At 35.4% G+C, this 21,179-nt stretch overlaps 2 pseudogenes; both read left to right on the top strand.

Moving 5' to 3' along the window:
• Positions 1–2,766: 2,766 nt before the first annotated feature.
• Positions 2,767–3,692, top strand: LOC124228479 (olfactory receptor 4A47-like; annotated as a pseudogene).
• A 15,444-nt stretch (positions 3,693–19,136) lies between these two features.
• On the top strand, positions 19,137–20,067 carry LOC124229331 (olfactory receptor 4A47-like; annotated as a pseudogene).
• Positions 20,068–21,179: the final 1,112 nt, after the last annotated feature.

Raw genomic sequence — 21,179 nt, 5'->3', positions numbered from 1 at the left:
GGATAGGGTTCCTGGTTGGTGCAGTATAAACAGCTGCTCCCCCACCACACCAGCAGAAACAAGTGGAAGGAGCAACTAAACTCTATCTCTATGCTGAGGCACAAATCTACAACATCAAGCAATATGAAAAAATACATTAAATCTCCAGAACAGAAGGAAAATAACATACACAGAAAACAATCCCAAAGAAAATGAGATATATAACCTAAATGACGATGACTTCAAAACAGCCATCATTAAAATACTCAATGAGTTAAGAGAGAATTCAGATAGACAACTCAATGAGTTCAGGAGCTATGTCACAAAAGAGTTCGATACGATAAAGAAGAAGCAAACAGAAATACTGGAAATGAAGAATACAACAGAGGAGATTAAGAAAAATCTAGATGCACTGAACAGTAGGGCCAATAATATGGAGGAAAGAATTAGCAATTTGGAAGATGGCAATATAGAAATGCTGCAGGCAGAGGAGGAGAGAGAAGTAAGACTAAATAGAAACGAAGAAACTCTCCGAGAATTATCAGACACAATTAGGAGATGCAACATAAGGATTATAGGTATACCAGAGGGAGAAGAGAAGGAGAAAGGGGCAGAAAGCCTATTCAAAGAAATAATGGCTGAGAACTTCCCAAATCTGGTGAGAGAGATGGATCTTCAGGTGACAGAAGCCAATAGATCTCCGAACCTTATCAATGCAAGCAGACCAACCCCACGGCATATATTAGTGAAGCTAGCAAAGTCAACGGCAAGGAGAAAATACTAAGGATAGCCAGGCAAAAGAAACTAACCTACAAAGGAACCCCCATCAGGCTATCAGCAGATTTCTCAGCAGAAACTTTACAGGCTAGAAGAGAGTGGAATGATATATTCAAAAATCTGAAGGACAAAAACCTACAGCCGAGAATTCTCTACCCAGCGAAAATACCCTTCAAATACAATGAAGAAATAAAAACTTTCCAAGATAAACAAAAATTAAGGGAGTTCATTGCCACAAAACCTCCTCTACAGGAAATCCTCAGGAAAACCCTCATTCCTGAAAAATCAAAAAAGGAAAGGGGCTACAAAACCAAGAGCAGAGGAGATAAGTAGGAGGACAACAACAGAGAGTAGCAGCTCTTCATCAGAACAGATTAAACCATGGGACAAGAAACAAAGGAAATTGAAGAAAACCAGAAAATAAGACATAAAATGGTAGTGGTAGGCCCCCACATCTCAATAATCACTCTAAATGTAAATGGATTGAACTCCCCAATCAAAAGACACAGAGTGGCAGGATGGATCAAAGAACAAGACCCAACAATATGCTGCTTCCAGGAAACACACCTCAGCCCCAAAGACAAACACAGACTCAGAGTAAAGGGATGGAGAACAATACTCCAAGCTAATAATGAACAAAAGAAAGCAGGGGTCGCTATTCTAATATCAGTCAAGGTAGACTTCAAAGCAAAACAGATAAAGAAAGACAAAGAGGGACAGTATATAATGATAAAAGGGACTCTCCACCAAGAAGACATAATACTTATTAATATATACGCACCAACACAGGAGCACCAAAATTTGTAAAGCAACTCTTAATAGAACTAAAAGAAGACATCAACAACAATACAATAATAGTAGGGGACCTCGACACACCATTAACACCAATGGACAGAACATCCAGACAGAAAATCAACAAGGAAATAATAGACTTAAATGAAAAATTAGGCCAGATGGACTTAATAGAAATATATAGAACACTTCATCCAAAAACAGCAGGTTACACATTCTTCTCAAGTGCACATGGAACATTCTCAAGGATTGACCATATTTTGGGAACCAAAGCAAACATCAATAAATACAAGAGAGTTGAAATAATATTAAGCATCTTTTGTGATCATAATGCTATTAAACTAGAAATCAACTACAAGAAAAAAGCAGAGAAAGGTGCAAAAATGTGGAGACTAAAATGGTTCCTTTCTCCTCTTCCTGATAAAGGGTATTTTTCTCCAATATTCACTGTGAGAACCTGGTAGAGTATCTGGAGGTAAAATTCACAAAGTGTCAGGGCCCCTGATGATTTGGTCTACCTGCAGTTTTTATCTTTCTGCCTTGTCTATTTTGAGCCCCCAGCAGTTCCTGAATTACAGTCCAGGTTTTCCTACTCCAGCACTGATTCCTGCCGTGGTTTCTGCTTTTGGTTAATTTGTGTTTCTCTATATCTACCTGTCTGTGTCTCCATATTGGTGGCCAGTGCTTAGTTTTGTGACATCATTCCCCTGATAGATGTAAGAAGATTTGTTGCTATTTAATTGTCTGATCCCATCGTTACATATCAAATCACTGAGAATAGAGAATCATATCTTATTCCACTTGATAATCTCAATCTCTATTTTGACACGGATGCTCCATGGGTATTTTTTTTTTTTTGAGGAAGATGAGCCCTGAGCTTAACTACTGCAAATCTCCTCTTTTTACTGAGGAAGACTGGCCCTGAGCTAACATCTGTGCCCATCTTCCTCTACTTTATATGTGGGACGCCTACCACAGCATGGCTTGCCAAATGGTGCCATGTCTGCTCCCGGGATCTGAACCGGCGAACCCCAGGCTGCAGAAGCAGAACTAGTGAACTTAGCCACTCCGCCACCCCCCCCATATATGCTGGCCCCAATAGGAATTTTTTGATTGAATGAATAAGTAAATATTAAGCTTACAATACTTTTAAAGATGTGTTTCCTTGTTTTAGGTAAACTGCTTCTGAGATCTGAAGTCAGCACCTATAAACGTTAAATGGAACCAAGGAACAAGGTGACTTACTATATCTTCTTGGGCACCACACAGAATCCAAAGGAGCAGAAAATCCTTTTTGTTATGTTTTTGCCCTTCTACATGTTTACTTGGTGGGCGATATGCTCATTGTTGTGACTATCACTGTCAGTAAGACCCTGGGCTCATTGATGCACTTTTTTCTTGCTAGCTTATCATTTATGGGTATCATGTATTCCTCTTCTATTTCCCACAAACTGATTTAAAACTTGTTCTTTGGGGAAAATACCATATGTTTCAAATTTTGTATGACCCAGCTGTTTACAGGGCTGTTTTTTGGTGGATCAGAGGCCTTTCTTCTGTTGGTGATGGCCTATGACTGCTATGTGGTCATCTGTAAGCCTTTGCATTATTTGGTTATCATGAAACAATGGGTGTGTGTTGTGCTGCTGGTAGTGTCTTGGGTTGGAGGTTTTCTGCACTCAGTAATTCAACTTAGCACTATTTATGGGCTCCCATTCAGTAGCCCCAATGTCATTGATTCACTTTATTTGTGACATGTAGCCCTTATTGAAACTCATCTGTACTAACACCTATGCCCTTGTCCTCTTAGTAGTGGTCAACAGAGGACTGATCTGCACTATAGTGGTTTTGGTCTTTTCATCTCTTATAGTATCATCTGTACTCTATAAAGAACCTTAGTCAGGAAGGGAGGCAGAAAGCCCTCCATACCTGTGGTTCCCACATCACTGTGATAGTCTTCTTCTTTGTTCCATGTATTTTCATGTATGCAAGTCCTGCAGCGACCTTCCCCACTGGCAAATAAATGAGTGTGTTTTGCACAGTTATATTGCCTGTAATGAACCCACTAATCTACACTGAGAAATTCAGAGATAACAAATGCTATGAAGAAGCTCTGGAGAAAAAACATCATATCTCATGGTAAATAAGTTTGACATTCACCATGAAGAAAGTTGTTTGACTTTCGGGCTCATTTCCCTAGAATCCAAGGGTCTTCTTAAAACTTTCACCCATCTCTTTCCTTTAAACCTTTTATCAAAATTACAATAAAGAATTAAGTGTATGATTGTGTTATTAATGACAGTTTCTCTGCTCTAATGCCAGCTCTATAATGTCTTGTTTTTCACTTCACCTAGAATGGTGTAACGCATATATAGCAGGAAGTCAATAAAAAATATGTAGCAAATGAACTTTAGTGACTGATATTTAATCAATTTATGCATTTTTTCTTTTTTTTCTGAGACGTTTATTTTTAGTTAGATTCTTGTTCTTTTTGTTCATTCTTAACCATTATGCCACCGGCCAGCCTGCTATATGAAATTTGTGACTGATCTGGTATTTATTTTGATACAGGAGTTAAATAACTATAGAGTTTGTTTTCTAAATGAACTTATTTAGTTGCATAATTATCCTTTTACCACTGATTTGAAATCCCAATATTATTGTTTCTAAAGTCCTATATATATTTGCATGTAATTCAGGACTCTATTCTCTTCTATTGATCTCTTCAGTCTTGTTTTATTTTATAATTCATGTAATTGTGTTTTGTCTATAATACATTTTGATATTTGATAATGTCAAAATAATAAGTAATAATGTAGTAAATAAGTAAACTAGTAGTCACTTATTATCTTCTTTTCACAATTATGCCTCTTCTTGCATGTTTATGTTATCAAATTAAATTTATAATAAGCTAGGTTAGTTATAAAGAGTTCAGTCATTTTCAATGTGATTTGATTTGAGAAGATTAATTTAGCAAGACTTTCTATTTTTAGAGATTTGAGAATTCCTAGCCATGAAGAGGGTAAGTGCTTACATTTAGTAAATTGTTTCTATGCTCCCCAGTACTGCTTTGCATTGCTTTTTGTGTTACTTGCTCCTGGTAAATGTCTTCTATTCTTTCTCCCTGAACACTAAAATGCTAGCTAACACTCTTGCTGTAAGAAAATCCATCTTTTTCAGGAAGCATATGACTTAAGATGATTGACCATCTTTTGCTGCTGCGAGATAATTTTGCTGACAGAAATGGCCTATGACTTCTACGTGACCATCTGTACTGCCTGACCATCACAAGTTGATGTGGATTTGGCTATCTATCTCATGGGAGTGGCCTGAGCTGAAGGCTATATATATATGTAAGCATCTGGATCCCTTTGCAGTCTGGCTGCCCCTTTGTGGTCCCAATGTCATAGATCAGTTCATGTGTAACTTGAATCATTTGTTGAAACTTGTCTACATGGATACCCATTCCAGAGTTCTCTTTATTCCTGCTGACAAAGAGTTCACTTTCTTGTTAAACTTCCTCCTCTTGACAGTCTCCTATGTGGTCATCTTACACTCTTTGAAATCTCAGAGCTTGAGTGTAGGGCTCAAATACCTCTCCAACTATCTTCTCACCTCACTGTGGTCATTTTATTCTTTGTGTCCTGCATATTTGTCTATCTGTGCCCCGTGAATATCTTCTCATGATAAATCTGTGGCTATGTTTTAAACCATGATCACTGCTATGCTAAACCCTTTAATCTGTGCCCTCAGAAATGAAAAGGTGAAAAATGCTATGAAGAAGCTTTGCGTCAAAGGTGACTTCAACACGGAAATAATCACAGTAATATACAATGACATTACCCTTTAAACGATGATGAGTAAAGAAGATAATTTATTTCGTTTATGGCCGAGTGAACACTACATGCCAAAAGTATGATGCTATTGATATATGGATACTCTGAGGTGAAGCCTCGGTAGGCAATCATCATAATAAATATATCCAATTTATTTTTATTTATTACTTATATGTTTGTCACTTTGTAATGTACTATCACAATCAGGAAATGCAGTGGAAATGCAGATTCCCAAAAATAGCTCTAGAGATTTTAATTTAGTGGGACTGTTGATAGATCGACAATGTTGTCTTTTAAACAATTACCATGTTTCTGAAGCAAGTAATCTTTGCACCACTTTGAGCAATAGGTCTATAGATTATATTAACCAACTGAGCCTATTAATGGAGTTACCTCAGTAAGGCATTTCCTAGGAAGAATTCTTCACAACAGAAGCTATGAATACCATAAAACTCTCAAATCTTCATAATTCATATAATGCAAACTCACTATCTATGAAATTGCAAAAAAAAAGTCATTCTCAGATAATAGGATTTTTTTTTGCTATTTATTCTCCAATTTCTCTTTGTTCCTTCCAATCTGGCACATATTGCCTGATTCTTTTTCTCTTTCTTCCTCTAAAAGGAAAGGTCTACCATCTATTTTGCTACATTATTTGCACTAAAACTCATTGTTATTGAAATCTTAGCTAGCCATTGAGACCATTGTTTTCACTGTTTTGCTTTGTTGATGGAGATTTTATGTATCACATATTTTATGTGCACTTTTTAGGAATGGGTGATAGAGTTTACTCCACTATAATGATTAAGAGCATAGCGTTTGAGTTAGACAGTCCTAAGTTCAAATCTTAGCTTTGCCACTTACAGTGTGAACTTTGGCAAAACATGACCTCCTTAAGTTTCACTTATTTGGGAATGATGGAGATATTTTCAAAGTCAAATAAAATAACTCATATAAGCTCTTAGACAACCAAAGGCTCATAAATATTATTATGAGCACTGCTTATTGCTGGAATCTTTTTCTTTTTCTTTTTCTTTTTTTGAGGAAGATTAGCCCTGAGCTAACTGCTGCCAATCTTCCTCTTTTCACTGAGGAAGACTGGCCCTGAGCTAACATCCATACCCATCTTCCTCTACTTTTTATATGTGGGATGCCTACCACAGCATGGCGTGCCAAGCAGTGCCATGTCAGCACCCGGGATCTGAACCAGTGAACCCCGGGGTGCTGAAGAAGCAGGATGTTTGACCTTAACCACTGCGCCACTGGGCTGGACCCTGGAATGTTTAAAGTTGGAGTGGAACTACTCACCTGGCCTAAAAGAATTAAGCTGTTTCTTTGGATTTATAAATGATGTCTAAAAATTATGCATAATTTCTATATGCCTGGTGAGAAAAATAATATTCAAAGAGTTGATTAGCCTTGTAGGAGTTCTTGAGGCTAGAATGGACCCCCATCTTCCTGGCTATACATGAATCTTCCCTCTTGTTCTCTGATCTACATTGGCCCCATACCTCCAAAGACTTGAAGAGGATCCGGTTGTTGGTTTGATTTCCCTGAGAATACCTGTGTGAGGTGTCAAATATTAGTTCCCTATGAAAATACGGTCAATGTAGCGTGAAATAAGAATACGTAAAAACTTAAAATACAGGTAGGTATTTGTTCAGAAGTGGTATAGAGTTTGTATTTTGTGTAATATCACATGTCCAGCCTAGAAGAAAAGTTGGCCACAAATAAATGCTTAATCAATATTTACTGAATGAATGACCATCATCTCTACTAAACCCTCCTAAGAGTAATCGCTTTTGTAAAACTGCATTTTTGAACTAGAATGCTTCTGAGATTGATGACATTTCATTCTTGGTGATAAATAGAAATGGAGAATTTTAGGTCTCTTTGGTATATGTCAGGGTTTTTATCTGAAGACTCAGAATCATGTCTAGCTATGTTAAGTAGAAGATATGTTTTAGATACAATTAAGTTGCTTAAAAAATGCTTGGAAGGACTTGAGTCACAGATTACAGGCTGAGCTACAATTAACAACTTACAGAAACACACGTGCTCAGGACAAGGATGCTGAAGGAGATGCTGAAGCTGTCGATGCCATGATCATCCTGCCCCTAGAAAAACTGTAAAGGTGCCATCACTTTCCTGACCTTAGAAATGCTCTAATTCTCAGAACCACTAGCCTCAGTTAACTAATTTTCCCTCAAAAATTTGGACAAATGCTCCTGGTTCACAGTCCCCAAACCACATGCCTTCACACAATTTTTTGGAGGACAGGAAAATGTAGCTCTTTAGATTTTATTTTTGTAAAGTGGATTCATGCTTTGGAAACTCACAGCATGTGCAGGATGCTTTGAAGGGATTTTGGGGCAGCCATACACTCCTGATGCTCACTAGAATTGGAGATAAGATCTCATAAAATGGGCTTCGTTTATCTCATAGATAGTTGTTTCTTCCTAGAGAACTTAAGAATATCCCTTCTCTACCTTACGCATTGGAAGAAAAGCAGAAATAAAAGACCATGAGGAATCTGGAGAGCAGGGAATTTATTGATACCATAGAGAGTAATTCATATATTTGTTTATTTTTACTGAATACTCGCTGTGTAGTAATTGTGGTTAGTGCTGAAGTAGAAACTCAAATGAATATAATAATCCTTAACTTTCTGGCACTAGCAGAGTATAACCTGTGATATGGTAACACTTCTCAAGAAGCTCTTCTACCTTAATTTGAATGTTTATTAAATGGAAGCTTTCCTTAACTAAAAAAAAAAAACAATCACATCTTACTTTCTTTACTCTAATTTTAAAGAAACATTAAATGAAATCCAGATTCCTTACAAAGATCTGTAATACCCTGCAGGGTTTGGTTCTTGTCTATCTCTTCAATCTCATTTTGTTTTGTCCTCTCCATTCCTGTCCTCCTTCAGGAACAATGACCTTTCATTGCCTTGAACTTGACAAGCTCTTTTCAATTTTGGAGTTTTCCACAGGTAACAGTGCTTCATATGGTCGCTACTTTTCATCCATTGGATCTTAGCTAAAATATCTTTATAAAGACATTCTCTTACTCCTTCTCCACAGTAGGATCTCTCTCTTATTTTATGTCATAGTATCTCGAGTTTTGTCTTTTTAGCACTAATTGAAGATTATAATTACCTTATTAAGTTGTTCCCATTTTTATTGCCTGGCTCTTTTATAAGAATATAAGGTCAATGCTGGCAAAATTTTTATTCAATTTTTTCTCTGTTTTACTAACTGCTATATTTCCTAGCTCATAGCATATGGCACCTACACAAAGTAGGTGCAATAAAAAAATATGAAAATTTTTTCAAGAAAAATTGTTAAAAATAGTGAATAATTGGATAATTATTAGTTATCACATCTAAATTGGAAATAAAAATTTAACATACCAAATCTCACACTTACAGCCTGAAAAAATTGAGTATTAGGTAAAAAGAAAGAAAATCTTGCTATGGCAAATTGGGGAAATAAGTGATAAATTCATCTTCCTTGGAATAAAATGACAGAGCTAATATCTTATTCTTTATTGGCAAAATTTCCACAATGGTTGCAAACCATGTTTTCTCTTTGTTGTATCTTCCTGACCCTAGTTATGTGACTCATTTAACAGTATCTTTACATGTAGATATTCTTTTAAAATTGGGTGGAAAGTTACAGTGAGTATAATGAAGCGAAAATCAGTCTTGCACACAGTCCAATTATGTGACTCAATGATATCATGTTTAGAAAGCATAAAATGTCCCCTGATCTTTGCCCTTGTCAGGGAGGAGACACTTTCCTCTTTAGAACAGAGATAACTTTGTCAGGAGGAGCAATAACTATTTCAAGAGTGCTATCTCAAAATCTCAGTACAATTCGTTTCACCATACTAAGAACATAGAATGAGATGGCAAGAAAATCTGAATTGTAATTTTTTTTGTTTGAAGTTATGAGAAAATAAGTTCGTGGGGCCGGCCCAATGGCACAGTGGTTAAGTGCGCACATTCTGCTTTGCTGGCCCAGGGTTCACTGGTTCGGTTCCAGGTGCAGACATGGCACTGCGTGGCAAACCATTGCTGTGGTAGGCATCCCACATATAAAGTAGAGGAAGACAGGCACTGATGTTAGCTCAGGGCCAGTCTTCCTCAGAAAAAAGAAGAGGATAGGCAGATGTTAGCTCAGGGCTAATCTTCCTTGGCAAAAAAAAAAAGATGTTGTTACTAGAGAATAATTTTCCTGGCAAAATAGGTAGCTGTTAACTTTTAATGTGACGTACAATTTGTTTGCTTTTTTGATAAATTACCCCAATGTAGATTTATTTTCTTTTTCCTTTGCACCATGGAATTCCTTTTAAGTAGATCTGCAATGCAAATAATAAGAATTTGCCATAGTATTTAGAAGACTCTGAAGAAAATGAACAAACATAGTTATGTGAAATCAAAAAGACCCGCAAAGGCTAAGGCAGCTTTTTGTCTTCTGTTGTCTACTGGATGGAAGAGGTACTTCCAGGCTCCTATGAGTCAGTTAAAAAAAGTCCTCCTCTAAATCTGAGCAAGACTTCAAGATGAAACGTTTAACAGTTAATAGTGGAAGCCAGGATTTTAATTGAGTAAATTACCTTATTACTTAGGAAATTACTGTAAACTTGAATTTACAAGGAAAGAAAAATTGAAAAACTCCTTCTGGAATCACGGGAGATTTCAAGTCAATCAAATTTAGTTCATAATTAATTTCTATCACTGAAAAATGTACGACTTTGAGAAAATCAACTAAGTATTCTGAGTTTGTTCCTTCAACTATAAAATGTGGATAACAATACTTGTTACTCTAAAGAGTAAATGTTGTACATTAATTGTGCTTTTACATATATGCATGAATACAGAGGTACAAATATACGTATGTATATACATAAAACATCTATGTAAGCCTAGAAATAGCATCTGATATGTAGTTTTGCATAACAAATTATAAATGTTCTTCTTACAATGTTAATGTTTCCTTTCCTTAAAATACTTTCTACCATGTAAGGAGATGAAGAACATCTAAAAGGAATAGGTTTATTGTAGAAAATTGATAAAGTTATTTTAATAAATACTAAATTGATATCCACTTGGAGTTGACAATTAGGTAGTTGTAATCACACATTGATTCATGAATTGTTTTCCTCACTTTGAATATGTAAATTATGTTGTCTTCAGTTAAGTATTACACCTTTGTGACTTTACATATAATGTATCTTTTCATGGAATTCCCTTCCCAGATTGATTGTTCTGTCAGTTCTCCTTTAAAACTCAGATAAGGTATGGCTTCTTCTGGGAAGCCTGCCCAGATCCCCTGTTGATGTAGATATTCTGGATCTTTGAACCCTCAGCCCACGTGAAGATATTTATAGTGACACTTATTAAATTGGTTTGAAATGGTCTGTCTCCTCATCATATATCATATCACTGAGAGCAGTGAACCATGGCTTGTTCAACTTGGTGGTCCCAATGTCTATGACAGGTTTGACCCAGATAGATTCTCCATTGTGCATGTTCTGATTCAATGAATGAAAAGATTAATTTTATAATACATTTAAAGGGTTTTTTTTTTCCCTTTGTTCTATAGGCAAAGTGTTTCATCAAAGTTCACCTTTTGCAAATAGATATCCAATTATTGCAGCATTATTTATGGAAAACACTATCATTTCTACAATGAATTACCTCTAGCATTTGTCATAAATGATCAAATGTGTGAGTCTATTTCTATGCTATGGCTTGTATTTCACTGATCTACGTGAGTAACTTTTCTCCAATACTGCACTTTATATTAAATCTAGACAGCAGGTATCACGAGTTCTTAAACTTTGTTGTTTTCAAAATTATTTTGGCTATTCTAGTTTGTTTGATTTTCCGTACAAATTTTGTACTCAGCTTGTCAATTTCTACACAAAATATTGTAGTTGCATTTTGTTAAGAATCACTTTGAATTTGTAGATAAATCTGAGGAGCTTTGAGATGTTAACACTAGTGAGTCTTCCAATTAATGACTATGGTTTTTCTCTCCACATATTTCTTTTTCCTCTGAGTTTTTCCATCAATAAGTTTAGTTTCAACACACCATGGCAATACATATAAGTTTCGTATCTAAGGATTTGATGATTTTTCTTGTTAGTTTAAATGACACATTTAAAAACTTCAATTTTAAATTTTTCCTCGTTAGTGTATAGATATATGAGTAAATTTTGACCATGTATCTTATGGCCTTAATAAACTCACTTATTAGTTCTAGTAGCTGTTTTTCTAAAGTCTTCGATATTTTCTAGGTATATAATCTTTTTTTCCGTGTATATGGATATTATGATTTCATCCTTTCCAATATGATGCATTTTAATTCTTTTTCTTGATGTATTGCTTGAGTTAGGATCTATATCTGATGTTGAACATGGGTGGTGAGAGAGGCCGTCATTTTATTCATGATCTTCTGATGAAAGCATTTGGGTTTTTGTGATTAAGTATGATGTTACCTATGGGGTTTTGGAGATGCCTGCTATCATGTTGGGGGAGTTATCGTCTAATCTTAATCCACCAAGGGTTTTTATCATAACTAGAAGTTAACTTTTGTTTCAGCATTTTATATATCTATTGAGATCATATGGTTTTACTTTTCTAGTCTGCTTATAAGGTGAGTTACATACATTGATTTTCAAATATTTAACCAGCATTGCATGCCCAGGATAAATCCCACTTGGTCATCATGTATAATTTTGATTTGCTAGAATTTTGTTGAGTAATTTTCCACCTGTGTTCTTGTAGGAATCTGCACTTTTTTTTTAAGCTCTTAGTCTAGTTTTGGTATCAAGGTAACTCTGGCCTCATAAACTGATTTAAGAAGGTTTACAAACTCCTCTATATTCTGGAAGGATTTCTATAGAATTAGGTTTTTTCTTCTTTAAGTGTTTAGTGGATTCATGAATGAGGTGATCTACCTGTGCATTTTACTTTATCAGAAGGATTTTTACTATGAATTCAAGTTCTTTTATAGCAAAAAGGATATTTATGCTATCTATTTCTTTTTTGACTGAGCTTTGACAGCTTGCGTGCTACAATGAATTTTCACTTAAAATTGTCACATTTATGAGGATAGAGCTGTCTATCACATTTCCTTATTATCGTTTTAATGTCTATAGGTTTCTATGATGTCCTCTTTTTCATTCCTGCTAATTTTTGTGTTTCTCTTTTTTTCTCTAGGTCAGTCTGGGTAGAAGTTTCTCAATATTGTTGGGGTTTTTTGTTGTTTTTTGAGAATCAGCTCTTCATATTATTTTTCTCTATCCTTTGTCTGTTATCAATTTTATCGATTTGTGATCTTAGTTATTTCTTTCTTTTTCATTGCTTGGGTTTAAATTGTTCTTTTCAAATTTTTAGATAAGTGTTTAGGAATTGACTTGAGTTGTTTCTTTTTTTTAAGTATGCATTTAATGCTAATTTACATCTAAAGACTGTGAAATGGTAATTTTTGTCTAAGGACTGTTTTAACTGTATTCTGCAAATTTTGAAATGCTACTTTTTTTTTTAAGATTTTATTTTTCTCCTTTTTCTCCCCAAAGCCCCCCGGTACATAGTTGTATACTTCGTTGTGGGTCCTTCTAGTTGTGGCATGTGGGACGCTGCCTCAACGTGGTCTGATGATCAGCGCCATGTCCGTGCCCAGGATTCGAACCAACGAAACACTGGGCCGCCTGCAGCGGAGAGTGTGAACTCAACCACTCGGCCACGGGGCCAGCCCCTGAAATGCTACTTTTTTATATTTAATTAATTTAAAACTTTTTCCCTCATTTTTTTTTTGAGGAAGAGTAGCCTTGACCTAACATATGCTGCCAATCCTCCTCTTTTTTGCTGAGGAAGACTGGCCCTGAGGTAACATTCATACCTATCTTCCTCTACTTTAAATATGGCACACCCGCCACAGCGTGGCTTGACAAGTGGTGCATGGGTCTGCACCCGTGATCCCAACCGGTGAACCCCAGGCTGCTGAGGTGGAATGTGTGAACTTAACTGCTGTGCCACTGCGCTGGCCACAATTGAAAACTGTTTTGAATTTCACTTTTGATGTCTTCTTTGGCCTTGTTTTTTTTTTTTTTTTTAAGATTTTATTTTTTTTCCTTTTTCTCCCCAAAGCCCCCTGGTGCATAGTTGTATAGTTTAGTTGTGGGTCCTTCTAGTTGTGGCATGTGGGATGCTGCCTCAGCGTGACTTGATGAGCAGTGCCATGACAGCGCCCAGGATTCGAACCAATGAAACACTGGACCGCCTGCATCGGAGCGTGGAACTCAACCACTTGGCCACAGGGCCAACGCTTGGCCTTGGGTTATTTTTAAGTTTGTGTTTAATTTCTAAATATCTGATTATTTTTCCTAATACATATCTGTTATTGATTTCTAGTTCAAATTCATTAATATGCAAGAATATACTATGTAAGATTTGAATCCTTTTTCAAATGTTAATGTAGTTTTTCGGCCCAGATCATAGTTTATCTTGGGGAATGTTCCACATTGTGTTGACAAAAATGTGTATTCTGTTTCTCATTTAATTTCAAAATGTTCAGGAGATTTTATATATTTTTTGTTAATGATTTTGAATGTAATTTCATTTTTGCTAAGGAATATGGTATGTATGATCAAAATTCTTAAGAATTCATCATTTCTTAGTCCAATATGGTTTATCTTGGTGAATGGTCAATATTACATATGCACTTGGAGAATGTGTATACTCTGCTGTTTTTGTCATTAAGGTCAAGATGAATTATCGTGCTATTCAGTGCCATCCATCTCCTTGCTGACTGTCTGTCTACATTTATATTGATTAATGGGAGAAATAAGTTGAATTCATCAATTAAAAATGTGTATTTGTTTATTTTGTTTTTATTGCTATATTTTTTCCTTCATAAATTTTGAATTTCTCTTGTTAGGTGAACACACTTTTGAGGTTGTTATGTGTTCTTGGTGAATTGATTGCTTTTTCATTATGTTGTAGTCCTCTTAATTCCTAGTAATATTATATTTCTTTAGTTTGCCTTATCAATATATTTACTCCAGCTCACTTTTGATCAGTGTTTGCATGGTATATTGCTATCCATTCACTCACTTTGGCTTATCTATGTCTTTATGTTTCAACAGATTTTTTTGTAGACAGTAAGCATATTGTTGAGTCATGCTATCTAGCCAATCTGAAAATTTTGGTCTTTTACTTATTGTTCTTAGACTACTTGTATTTAATAGAATTATTTATTTCCTTTTCTGAAAGTGGTCTCTTTATTGTTGATTGGTTTTCTCACCGGAAAAACAAGACGCAATCATTATATTAGTTTGTATTCTCTCAGGTCACTTTTATTTTTCAATATTCATCTCTCTCATTTTAATCCATTTTAGTGACAACCTATTTTTAATCACAAATTAATCAATTTAATTTCCATTTTAAAGCTATTGATTTATTAGATGACATATCATTTGTCTTATAGAATATTCAAAAGTTTAAAATTGTTTGAGTTCTAATTATAATATTGTTTAAGTTGTTCCTTACTTTTTGATATTTCCTATTAGCTACTAGTAGCTAGAACTAAAGGCTTGAATGGATTCTAGCTCAGTTTTTTTTAGCAGAAGTTCTTCATAGCTGGTGTACTTCCTATTACATCATAGCAGAAGGTATGTGTTGATGCTAAGTGTGACTGTAGGTCCTGGTTATGTCAGTCTCTTTTGAGACTGTTTTGACTATTTTGAGTCCCAGGAGAGTCCATGTGAATTTTAGGATGTATTTTTCTATATCTCCAATACATACTTTTTGGATTTAATAGCAATTGCATTGAATCTATTGATCACTTTAGGTAGTTTGACATCTTTTTTTTCACCCCTTCTTCTTCTCTTCAAAGATCCCCAGTACATAGTTGTATATGCTAGTTGTGAGTGCTTCTGGTTGTGCTATGTGGGATGCCATCTCAGCATGGCCTGATGAGTGGCACCATGTCTATGCCCAGGATCCGAAGCCACGAAACCTCAGGCTGCCAAAGCACAGCATGAAAACTTAAACACTTGGCTGCAGGCCATCCCCCCAGGTCTTAATAACATTAAATCTTCCAGTCCATGAATGTCTTTCCATTTATTTGTGTCTTCTATAATATATTTCAGCCACATTTGGCATTTTCAGTGTGCAAGCCTTTGACAACTTGGTTAATGTTATTCTTATGTATTTTATTCCTTTTGATGCTTTCATAAATGGACTGTTTTCTTAATTTATTCTTTGACATGTTCCTATATAGTGTAGAAATTCAACATCATTTTATGATAAAATGCTTTCAGCAAGTTGGGTGTAGAAGGAACATACCTCAACATAGTAAATGCCATATAGGTGAAATCCACAGCTAACATCATATTCAGTAGGCAAAGTTTTAAAGCTTTCCAACCAAATTAAGGAACAAGAGAAGTATGCTCATTCTCACTGTTATTTTGCAACGTGGCACTGAAATAAAAATGCCTATGAAGTTTTTAATTTTCTACTTATGGATCATGTCTTCTATTAGGTGAGATGATTTTACTTAATTTGTTAATCTTTACTTAGTATTATTACATGTAGCAGTGCTTCCAATGGTAGCAACCTCCTATCTTTTGGATCTCAGCTTAAATATTACCTTTTAAGAAAGGCTTTCTCTGATGACCTTATGCATAGTAGAATTCTACCTCTTATTTTCAGTCCCAGTACCCTGTTTGCTGTCTCAGAATCTCTGAAGACAATATTTATTTTATTAAACTTTCCTCATGCTCTATCATACATCCTAAAATATATCAAACAGGAAGAGACTGCACTTGCCTCTTCAACAGAAAGTAAAACTACTTTATTACTGTGGAAAGATTTCTCTCCCCACCTGGCAACAGCCCAGCCAATGAGAAATGCCATCACTCAGTCAATGAGCAGCCATTGCCTCACTGCACTGTTACTTTCCCCCTGGTACTTTCTTTTTGAAGAGCTCCTTCATAGCCCTCCTTTTCCTCTATAAAAGCAAACTTCCCTCCTTTGTTTTCCAGATTTGCGTATGGTTTGCCACAGCATGCACATCTCAAATTGCAATACCTTTGGCTATTCACAAATAAACTCATCTTGAGGTTGAAATAATAGGCAAATTTGCTCTTTAAGTTGACACCAGCATAAAATAGATGGTCTTAATTTTTTAAAAAGTAATTATTAATTGGATAAATAATTAGCTTTTAAATCTAAATGTGTGACAATAATTAACATATTTTACGATACTTTAAGACAATAAATTGAGTATTAAATAAAAGGAAACAAAAATTTGCTATGCTAAGTGAGGAAATACTTGATAAATTAATCTTCACTGGAACAAAATGACTTGTCTGATATTTTATCTATTTTTTTAAAGATTGGCACCTGAGCTAACATCTGTTGCCAATCTTTTTTTCTTCTTCTCCCCAGAGCTCCCCGGTATGTAGTTATGTATTCTAGTTGTAGTTCCTTCTAGTTCTGCTATGTCAGATGCCACCTCAGCACAGCTTGATGAGTGGTGCTAGCTGCTAGGTCTGCACCCAGGATCCAAATAGGCAAAACCCTGGGCTTCTGAAGCAGAGCATGTGAACGTAACCACTAGGACACAAGGCTGGTCCCTCTGATATTTTATTCTTGGCTGGAAATAGTCTCATAATAATGTAAGTTTTTTTTCTGCATGTTACATCTTTCTGATGCTAATTATGTGATCTGGGCTAGTAGTATCTTTACACACAAATGTTCTTTTAAATTTTGTGGCAAACCCCAGTGAATTCAATTAAGCAAGACTTAGTCTTGGATATATGCCAATTCTAGGACCCAATGATAATGTGATCAAAAGGGATGAAATGTCCAATGACCTCTTCCACTGTTAAGAAGAAGATGCTCTCCTCTTAAGAACTGTTATGAACTTTCAGGAGGTCCTTTGTTATGCTTAAAGAATACCAAATAAAAAGCACAAGGATGTCTTTCAAAATCTCAAGTCAAATAGTCTGGCTGTACCAACATGCCAGAATGAGAAGGACTAAAGAATTGAATGGTATTTTTCTATCCTGAAGTTAGTAGGAAAGAGGTTGCTCTAGAAGAATTTTCCTGGGAAATGGCTAGTAACTATTCTTATACAAAGCTAGGATTTGCTTGCTTTTTTGATAAATTATCATAACATGATATACTTTTTTTGTTTTTCTGTATGCACCATGGAAATACTATTAAATAATCTGCTGTGCAAATAAAGCAGTCTTCTAAATAGCCAGAAGACTCCATGGAGAAAATGGACAGACAGCTGAATGAAACAAAATATAAAATATATCCTCAAGCCATAATGCAGCTTTTTGTCCTCTGTTGTCATTCTGAATAAAAGAAGAATTCCAGGTCCCTATGAGTGGGTTAAAAAAGTCTTCCTTCAGATGGCGAACAAGGTAAGCTAACAGTAAATAGGGGCAACCAGGATTCACAATTGTGTGAATTTCTCTTTATATAGAAAATTAAATCACTTTGAAATAAATCAAACTTAGATTCCACTCCTTGTTTTATTACTTAAAGATGTGTGAACTTGAGAAAATTATTTAGATATTCTGCACCTCAGTTTCTTCAACTATGAAATGGGGTTTACAGTTCTTGTTACTATAAATATTAAATAGGGTATATTAAATTGTATGTGTGATTGGAATCCACTGTCGTTTTGAGGAATAGTGGATAAAAATCACAACAGGATTTAAAAGAGTAATTTGAGCTGCTTCAGAAGAAATTGTTGGAAGGCAGAATGAAAGCAGAGAGACTTGGCAGGTGGCTATGGAAGCAGGCCAGGAAGAAAATACGGGTTGCAGAATGATTAAATTTGTGATATATTAGAAAGTACAGTTAACAGTTTGTTAAATCTATCAGTAAGTAACATGAAAATAATAAAGGAGTGAGAGACACTGTGATGTTAATTGAACAATTACACAGATGGTTGGCGCCATCTAATGAGATCAGGAACACCTATGTTTATTGTGAAAAATTAAAAATTTAGTTTTATAAGTACTAAATTGACATCACATTAGTGATTTATAAATTGGAGATGTTGCATATACATGTTTGAAAATTAGTGGAGGTATAGGGGTTAGAGACATAAAACTCAACTGCATCAGAACTTACTGGTCTCAGAAAAGTGAAATATCCATGTAAAGACCCTAAAAACGTGGTCTCATTGAGATCTAAGACAATCCGGGGTAGTGACATACCATTCATAATTTGTTCTACTCACTTTGGATATGTAAATTACCTTAAATAGTTCTCAAATATTACACTTTTGTGACTTTATTCATAGTTCATCTTTTCATGGAAATCCCTTCCCATCTTCTCTTGCTCTTTCATTTTTCATTTAAAACAGCTAAAACATTGCTTCCTCTGGGAAGCCTTTTCTGATTCCAGTTTGACTGCTATCTTCCTACACTGTGACCTTTAGCATTGTGTTAATATTTTTATAGGGGTACTTACTACATTAGCCTAGAATTAACTGATCCTCTTTCTGTATCAAATCACTGAGGGTAGGCAACTATGTTTTGTTCAATTTGGTAATCACAGTCTATGACACTTTTGACACAAATAGTTACCTGCACACATTCTATAAATTGAACGAACAAACACAATATTGAATTTATAATAAATTTTAAAATTTTCCCAGTTGCTTTGTAGGTAAAGTGCTTCTAATATCTAAAGTCAGCACCTATAAAGACTAGATGGCATCAAGGAACAATGTGACTTACTTTGTCCTCTTGGGCCTCACACAGGATCCAAAAGAGCAACAGGTCCTTTTTGCTATTTTCTTGTTTGTCTACATTTTGACCATGGTGGGAAACATGCTCATTGTTGTGACTGTAACTTTCAGTAGGACACTAGACTTCCCAATGTACTTTTTTCTTGCTAACCCATCAATTATGGATGTCACTTATTCCTCTTCCATTACCCCAAGATTGATTTCAGACTTGTTCTTTGGGATAAACACAATGTCCTTCCAATTTTGTATGGCTCAGCTCTTTACAGCACATTTTTCTGCTGGATCAGGGGTATTTATTCTGTTGGTGATGGCCTATGACCGCTATGTGGCCATCTGTAAGCCCTGGCATTATTTGGTCATCATGAGGCAATGGGTGTGTATTATGCTGTTAGTAGTGTGTTGGATTGGAGGTTTTCTACACTCAGTAATTCAACTTTTCACCATTTATGGGCTCCCATTCTGTGGCCCCAATGTCATTGATCATTTTTTTCTGTGACATGTACCCCTTATTGAAACTTGTCTGTACTGAAACCTATGTCACTGCCCTCTTAGTTGCGGCTAATGGAGGACTGATCTGCACAATCGTGTTTTTGCTGTTACTCATCTCTTATGGTGTCATCTTGTACTCTCTAAAGAACCTTAGTCAGGAAGGGAGGCAGAAAGCCCTCCAGACCTGTGGTTCCCACATCACGGTGGTTAACTTATTCTTTGTTCCCTGTATTTTCATAAATGCAAGACCTGCTGAGACCTTCCCCATTGACAAATCATTAAGTGTGTTTTATACAGTCATAACTCCCATGCTGAACCCATCAATCTATACTCTGAGAAATTCAGACATGACAAGTGCTATGAAGAAGCTCTGGAGAACAAATGCTATTTTTTCTAGTAAATAAGTGTGCTGTCTACTATGAAGAGAGTTATTTGACATTAGAGTCCATTTCTTTGGAACGCAGAATTCCTCCTAAATCTCATGCTAGCATTCTTTTCTTCAAAGAATTTGTGATAATTATAATTAAGGAAAGAACAATGTGATTGTGCTCCTAATTACTGTTTCTCTCCCTGATAGAAGGTAAGATCTATAATGTCTTGTTTATCATTTCACCTGGAAAGCTGTCATGCCCACACAGCAAGGAGTAAATAAAATGTAATGAATAGATGAATGAATAATGAATGAATAAATAAAATAAAATGAAGTAAATAAAATGTAGTGAGGATATTTTATGCAGTTACCTTATTTTTAATCAATTTATACATTTCTCTTTTTTTCTACTTTCTGAGATTCAGTATTATTTCTATTTAGATTCTTGTCACTTAAGTTAATTCTTATTATTAAATATTCAATGCAATATACTCTATCTTCTCTATAAAATTTCAGCTTCAATATATACAAAATCATTAGTGTAATACTTCTAGTTTCTTAAAGAAAAAAATGAAGTGTAATGGGTAATAACAAGTAGTAAAAATGATAACTGCAAAACATGGGATAAAGTAGGGGCCAGCCCAGTGGTACAGTGGTTAAGTTTGCACATTCTGTTTCAGTGTCCTGGGGTTCTCTGCTTCGGCTCCCAGGTGCAGACCTACTCACTGCATGGCAAGCTATGCTGTGGCAGGCATCTCACATATAAAATAGAGGAAGATGGGCACAGATGTTAGCTCAGGGCCAGTCTTCCTCAGCAACAAGAGGAGGATTGGCAGAAGATGTTAGCTCAGGGCTAATTTTTGTTAAAAAAAATAGGATAAATTGTAGAATAAATTTTCCATATATAAAGGTATAAAGTTTATATCTTTAGAATATTGAAAAGAATACATCTTTTCCTTCATCAGCTCATCTTCTATACCCTTGGGTAGTTTTTCCTGTGTCTAGTTTCCAGTCTTCTTCCCCAAAAGCACTCATTGAATCTGTTTCTTAAGATTCATCAGTTGTAAACTTTGAAAATGCAAATTTATTCAAATATATTAGGTGTTTTTTTCTGTGTAGTAAATATTTGCTTTTACAGTGCAACAT

This window comes from Equus quagga, chromosome 17, assembly GCF_021613505.1.
Source record: "Equus quagga isolate Etosha38 chromosome 17, UCLA_HA_Equagga_1.0, whole genome shotgun sequence".
In the NCBI taxonomy this organism is placed as follows: domain Eukaryota; kingdom Metazoa; phylum Chordata; class Mammalia; order Perissodactyla; family Equidae; genus Equus; species Equus quagga.
Note: the sequence above shows the minus strand (reverse complement) of the source record. Positions and strands in the feature narration are given on the sequence as shown.